Below are 7,342 nucleotides of genomic sequence, written 5' to 3'. Positions count from 1 at the left end.
TCTGTTGCTGAGAAGATGATGGAAAAGGTTTGCCATTGCTAAACCTGTTTCTTCCACTATTATTGTTGTTGAATCCTTGTTGAGGTTTCTGTTGATCCTTCCATGAGAAATTTGGATGATTTCTCCATGAAGAATTATAGGTGTTTCCATAGGGTTCTCCCAGGTAATTCACCTCTTCCATTGAAGGGTTCTCAGGATCATAAGCTTCTTCTTCAGATGAAGCATCCTTAGTACTGCCTGGTGCATTTTGCATTCCAGACAGACTTTGAGAAATTATATTGACTTGCTGAGTCAATATTTTGTTCTAAGCCAATATGGCATTCAGAGTATCAATCTCAAGAACTCCTTTCTTCTGATTCGTCCCATTGTTCACAAGATTCCTTTCAGAAGTGTACATGAATTGGTTATTTGCAACCATTTCAATGAGCTCTTGAGCTTCTGCAGGCGTCTTCTTCAGATGAAGAGATCCTCCAGCAGAGCTATCCAAAGACATCTTGGATAGTTCAGACAGACCATCATAGAAAATACCTATGATGCTCCATTCAGAAAGCATGTCAGAAGGACATTTTCTGATCAATTGTTTGTATCTTTCCCAAGCTTCATAGAGGGATTCTCCTTCCTTCTGTCTGAAGGTTTGGACTTCCACTCTAAGCTTACTCAATTTTTGAGGTGGAAAGAACTTTGCCAAGAAGGCATTGACTAGCTTTTCCCAAGAGTTCAGGCTTTCTTTAGGTTGTGAGTCCAACCATATCCTAGCTCTGTCTCTTACAGCAAAAGGGAATAGCATAAGTCTGTAGACTTCAGGGTCAACCCCATTAGTCTTGACAGTGTCACAGATTTGCAAGAATTCAGCTAAAAACTGATGAGGATCTTCCAATGGAAGTCCATGGAACTTGCAATTCTGTTGCCTTAGAGAAACTAATTGAGGCTTAAGCTCAAAGTTGTTTGCTCCAATGGCAGGGATAGAGATGCTTCTCCCATAGAAGTCGGGAGTAGGTGCAGTAAAGTCACCCAGCACCTTCCTTGTATTGTTGGTATTGTTGTTGTTTTCGGCTGCCATGGGTTCTTCTTGTTTGAAGATTTCTGTTAGGTCCTCTACAGAGAGTTGTGCCTTAGCTTCTCTTAGATTCGCTTCAAGGTCCTTTCAGGTTCAGGGTCAGCTTCAACAAGAATGCCTTTGTCTTTGTTCCTGCTCATATGAAAGAGAAGAGAACAAGAAAATATGGAATCCTCTATGCCACAGTATAAAGATTCCTTGAGGTGTCAGAGGAACAGAAAAATAGAAGGAAGAGGTAGAAGAATTCAAACTTAGTGAGATAGAGTTCGAATTGTGCATTGAGGAGGAGTGGTACTCTATAAATAGAAGGATGTGAGAAGAGGGGAAGAAATTTTCGAAAATTAAGTAAAAGATTTTGAAAACATTTTGAAAAATACTAATTGATTTTCGAAAACCAAGAGTGGAAAAGAAATCAAGTGATTTTTGAAAAAGATTTTGAAATTAGAAATCAAAAAGATATGTTTGAAAACTATTTTTGAAAAAGATGTGATTAAAAAGATATGATTGAAAAGTTATGGTTTTAAAAAGATATGATTGAAAAGATATGATTTGAAAAAAAATTTAAAAAAAAGATTTGATTTTAAAAAATAATGACTTGGCTAACAAGAAAAGATATGATTCAAACATTAAACCTTTCTCAACAGAAAAGGCAACATACTTGAATTGTTGAATCAAATCATTAATTGTTAGCAAGTATCTTTGAAAAAGGAAAGAAATTGATTTTGAAAACATATGATTGAAAAGATATGATTTAAAAAAGATTTGATTTTGAAAAACTTTGAAAACTTGAAAAATTTGCATTGAAAACAGAATCTTCCCTCTTGTGCCATCCTGGCGTTAAACGCCCAGAATGGTGCACATTCTGGCGTTTAACGCCCAAAGCACTACCCTTTTGGGCGTTAAACGCCCAGCCAGGCACCCTGGCTGGCGTTTAAACACCAGTTTTCCTTCTTCACTGGGCGTTTTGAACGCCCAGCTTTTTCTGTATAATTCCTCTGCTGCATGTACTGAATCTTCAGTCCTCTGTATTATTGACTTGAAAATAGAACCAAGATCAAATAAACAATGCATGCAAGACACCAAACTTAAAATGAGACACTAGACTCAAACAAGAAACATAAAATATTTTTTTGGTTTTTATGATTTTGTAATTTTTTTGGATTTTTCGAAAATTAAGTGGAAAATAAAATAAAGATATCAAAATTCTTAATGAGAATTCCAGGAATCATGCAATGTTAGTCTAAAGCTTTAGTCTAAAGGAATTAGACATGGATAGCCAAGCTTCAGCAGGACATTGCATTCAAGAGCTAAATTGATGAGAATCAATCAGCCTTGGTGATGATAAGAACATCACCTTGAAACACTAGAATTCATTCTTAAGAACTCTGAAAAAAAATACCTAATCTAAGCAACAAGATGAACCGTCAGTTGTCCAAACTCAACAATCCCCGGCAACGGCGCCAAAAACTTGGTGCACGAAATTGTGATCATCAATGGCGCCATCAACATGGTACGTACAATTGCAATCTCAACTCTTTATCACAACTTCGCACTACTAACCAGCAAGTGTACTGGGTCGTCCAAGTAATAAACCTTACGCGAGTAAGGGTCGATCCCACAGAGATTGTTGGTATGAAGCAAGCTATGGTCAACTTGTAAATCTTAGTCAGGCAGACTTAAATGGGTATAGATGATGAATAAAACATAAGGATAAAGATAGAGATACTTATGCAATTCATTGGTGAGAACTTCAGATAAGCGAATGGAGATGCTTTGTCCCTTCCGTCTCTCTGCTTTCCTACCGTCTTCATCCAATCCTTCTTACTCCTTTCCATGGCAAGCTGTATGCAAGGGTTTCACCGTTGTCAGTGGCTACCTCCCATCCTCTCAGTGGAAATGTTCAACGTACCCTGTCACGGCACGGCTATCTAGCTGTCGGTTCTTGATCATGTCGGAATAGAATCCAGTGATTCTTTTGCGTCTGTCACTAACGCCCCACAATCGCGATTTTGAAGCTCGTCACAGTCATTCAATCATTGAATCCTACTCAGAATACCACAGACAAGGTTTAGACCTTCCGGATTCTCTTGAATGCTGCCATCAATTCTAGCTTATACCACGAAGACTCTGATCTCATGGAATGGCTGGCTCGGTTGTCAGGCGAGCGGCAACCATGCGTCATGTATCAGGAATCCAAGAGATATCCACCCAATCTAAGGTAGAACGGAGGTGGTTGTCAGTCACACGTTCATAGGTGAGAATGATGATGAGTGTCACGGATCATCACATTCATCAAATTGAAGAACAAGTGATATCTTAGAACAAGAACAAGCTGAATTGAATAGAAGAACAATAGTAATTGCATTAATACTCGAGGTACATCAGAGCTCCACACCTTAATCTATGGTGTGTAGAAACTCCACCATTGAAAATACATAAGAACAAGGTCTAGGCATGGCCGTGAGGCCAGCCCCATGATCTAAGATAGCATAAGACTAAAGATAGCTACCAAGATGTCAGATACAATAGTAAAAGGTCCTATTTATAGGGAACTAGTAGCTTAAGAATTACAAAGATAAGTAAATGACATAAAAATCTACTTCCGGGCCCACTTAGTGTGTGCTTGGGCTGAGCATTGAAGCATTTTCGTGTAGAGACTCTTCTTGGAGTTAAACGCCAGCTTTTGTGCCAGTTTGGGCGTTTAACTCCCACTTTGGTGCCAGTTCCGGTGTTTAACGCTGGGAATTCTGAAGGTGACTTTGAACGCCGGTTTGGGCCATCAAATCTTGGGCAAAGTATAGACTATCATATATTGCTGGAAATCCCAGAATGTCTACTTTCCAACGCCATTAAGAGCGCGCCAATTGGGCTTCTGTAGCTCCAGAAAATTCACTTCGAGTGAAGGGAGGTCAGAATCCAACAGCATCTGCAGTCCTTTTCAGTCTCTGAATCAGATTTTTGCTCAGATCCCTCAATTTCAGCCAGAAAATACCTGAAATCACAGAAAAATATACAAACTCATAGTAAAGTCCAGAAAAGTGAATTTTAACTAAAAACTAATAAAAATATACTAAAAACTAACTAAAATATACTAAAAACATACTAAAAACAATGCCAAAAAGCGTACAAATTATCCGCTCATCAACGACCCGAGGTTTAAATACTTCGGTTATTACTTTAAGGGGTTTGTTACTTGTGACAACCAAACTTTTGTATGAAAGGATTTTAGTTGGTTTGGAAACTATACTTGTAACGAGAATTTATTTGTGAATTTCTTTACCACACAAAAGTCTGTTCATCACATATTCTAGAAAATAACTTTATAAAGATTTTATTGTGGGATCCTACCTGTTCCGAGGGTTACCTGAAACCTTGAATTCGAACCGGATGCGAGTTCTAGGTCTTCTCTATGTATTGGTATCCGACCTTCTAACTTTGAGGTGCCGCCTTATCCGAGCTCCTCGTGGGGGTTGGGTGGTGGTACCTGCAAGAGACTCCGATGCTTAAGTCAGCAAGGGTTTTAGGAAGGTTTTTAGTAGAATTGGAGTATGAGTTATATCTGGGGGCTCTAGTGTATTTATAGTGATGTTTGGTGATCTTCCTTAGGAGGAAGATTCTTATCTTATCTTATATCTTGTGGGTAAGATCATATCTTTTGGCAACCGCCTTCTAGTGGGCAGAGGCCTTGCTGCGTTGGGCCTTCTGGTGATCTTCCAAACTCTTTAAGAAGAGGTCAGTGGAGGTGAGAGGGCCTCCCTTGAGGTCGGCCCCTTTATCCTTTGCCGACCCAACCCTAAAGCTCTGGTCAGGGAATTAACAGTGCCCCTACTTGAGCTTCGATCTCTTTGATAGGTCGTGTTCAAGCATCTTTTGGTCGGACATGCCTGCCCTTGAGTAGGTCGGGCCTTTTGTTCCTCTCGAACGGGCTTTACGTCTTTTATTCTTCCTTTGAAATGCGAAGCATCTGCTTTAAATGCTACGCTAGTTTCAAGCGTGACAACTCTCTTGGGTATCTGTGAGCGCTTTTAAGGCTCATTAATTGGGCTTTTCGCTCCCATTTTGCCGTTTCATTTTTTCCCTCCTTTTGCTTTGTTTAAAATCCTAGGGATTTCTTCATTTTTCTCTTTTGCTTTCGTCTATTTCATTTTGCTTTCTCAGAGAAAGAAGCTTTCTTTTTCTCATCCTTCGGCTGCCCCAGTTTTTTCAAGTTTATTTTTTTCTTGGACTTTCGACATTTTCATCCTTCGGTGGGGATCATTCGTGACTTGATTTTTGCTTCGCCGTCTTTCTGCTTTCTTCCTTTTCTTCTAGGTTGGTGTTTTATTTTCCCTATTTTGCGCTCTTTTTTGGTGATGATCTGTGATGAGCGGATAATTTATACACTTTTTGGCATTATTTTTAGGTAGTTTTTAGTAGGATCTAGCTACTTTTTGGGATGTTTTTATTAGTTTTTATGCAAAATTCATATTTCTGGACTTTACTATGATTTTGTGTATTTTTCAGTGATTTCAGATATTTTCTGGCTAAAATTGAGGGACCTGAGCAAAAATCTGATTCAGAGGCTGACAAAGGACTGCAGATGCTGTTGGATTCTGACCTCTCAGCACTCGAAGTGGATTTTCAGGATTTACAGAACTTCAAATGACACGCTCTCAATTGCGTTGGAAAGTAGACATCCAGAACTTTCCAGCAATATATAATAGTCCATACTTTGCTCGAGTTTTGACGACGCAAACTGGCGTTCAAACGTCCCTTCTCTGCCCTATTCTGAAGTTAAACGCCAGAAACAGGTTACAAGTTAGAGTTAAACGCCCAAACTGGCATAAAAGTTGGTGTTTAACTCCAAGAGAAGCCTCTACATGTGTAAATCTCAATGCTCAGCCCAAGCACACACCAAGTGGGCCCGGAAGTGGATTTCTGCATCATTTATTCAATTCTGTAAACCCTAGTAGCTAGTTTCATTATAAATAGAACTTTTTACTATTGTATTTTTACCTTGGAATCTTGAATTCTGGATATCATCTTTTCATATTTGGGGAGGCTGGCCATTCGGCCATGTCTGGACCTCCAGATCACTTATGTATTTTCAACGGTGGAGTTTCTACACACCATAGATTAAGGTGTGGAGCTCTGCTGTTCCTTGAGTATTAATGCAATTATTACTATTTTCTATTGAATTCAGCTTGTTCTTATTCTATGATATTTGCTTGCACTTCAACCTGATGAATGTGATGATCCGTGACACTCATCACTATTCTCAACCTATGAACGCATGCCTGACAACCACCTCCGTTCTACCTTAGATCGAGCGTATATCTCTTAGCCTCCATTCCGAAAGATCGGAGTCTTCGTGGTATAAGCTAGAATTATTGGCGGCCATTCCTGAGATCTGGAAAGTCTAAACCTTGTCTGTGGTATTTCGAGTAGAATCTGGAAAGGGATGACTATGACGAGCTTCAAACTCGCGAGTGTTGGGCGTAGTGACAGACGCAAAAGGATCACTGGATTCTATTCCAACATGATCGAGAACCGACAGATGATTAGCCGTGCGGTGACAGCACATTTGGACCATTTTCATTGAGAGGACGGGAAGTAACCATTGACAACGGTGATGCCCAACATACAGCTTGCCATAGAAAGGAGTATGAAGGATTAGATGAAGGCAGTAGAAAAGCAGAGATTCAGAAGGAATAACGCATCTCCATACGCTTATCTGAAATTCCCACCAATGATTTGCAGAAGTATCTCTATCTTTATTTTCTGTTTATTTATCTTTTAATTATGAAAACTTCATAACCCATTTGAATCCGCTTGACTGAGATTTACAAGAAGACCATAGCTTGCTTTAAGCCAACAATCTCCGTGGAATCGACCCTTACTCACGTAAGGTTTATTACTTAGATGACCCTGTGCACTTGCTGGTTAGTTGTGCGAAGTTGTGAAAAAGAGTTGAGATTATAATTGTGCGTACCAAGTTGTTGGTGCCATTGTGTATCACGATTTGTGCACCAAGTTTTTGGCGCCGTTGCCGGGGATTGTTCGAGTTTGGACAACTTACGGTTCATCTTGTTGTTTAGATTAGGTAACTTTTATTTTATTTTCAAAATGTTTTCAAAATTTTTCTTCTTTTTCATTTTTCCAAAATTTATTTTCGAAAAATCCAAAAAAATTATAAAATCATAAAAACTCAAAAAAATATTTCATGGTTCTTGTTTGAATCTAGGGCCAAATTTTAAGTTTGGTGTCAATTGCATGATTTTTAATTGTCTTGCAATTTTCGAAACA

General features: G+C 39.0%; 1 non-coding gene across 1 annotated transcript; it reads left to right on the top strand.

Moving 5' to 3' along the window:
• Positions 1–547: 547 nt before the first annotated feature.
• Positions 548–655, top strand: LOC130958676 (small nucleolar RNA R71). The gene has a single exon (XR_009077786.1). It is a non-coding gene; the product is annotated as a small nucleolar RNA R71 (small nucleolar RNA).
• Positions 656–7,342: the final 6,687 nt, after the last annotated feature.

The sequence above is a fragment of the Arachis stenosperma genome, chromosome 10 (assembly GCF_014773155.1).
Source record: "Arachis stenosperma cultivar V10309 chromosome 10, arast.V10309.gnm1.PFL2, whole genome shotgun sequence".
NCBI lineage: Eukaryota > Viridiplantae > Streptophyta > Magnoliopsida > Fabales > Fabaceae > Arachis > Arachis stenosperma.
The sequence above is the reverse complement of the archived record's forward strand: the minus strand, read 5'-3'. Positions and strand labels throughout refer to the sequence as shown.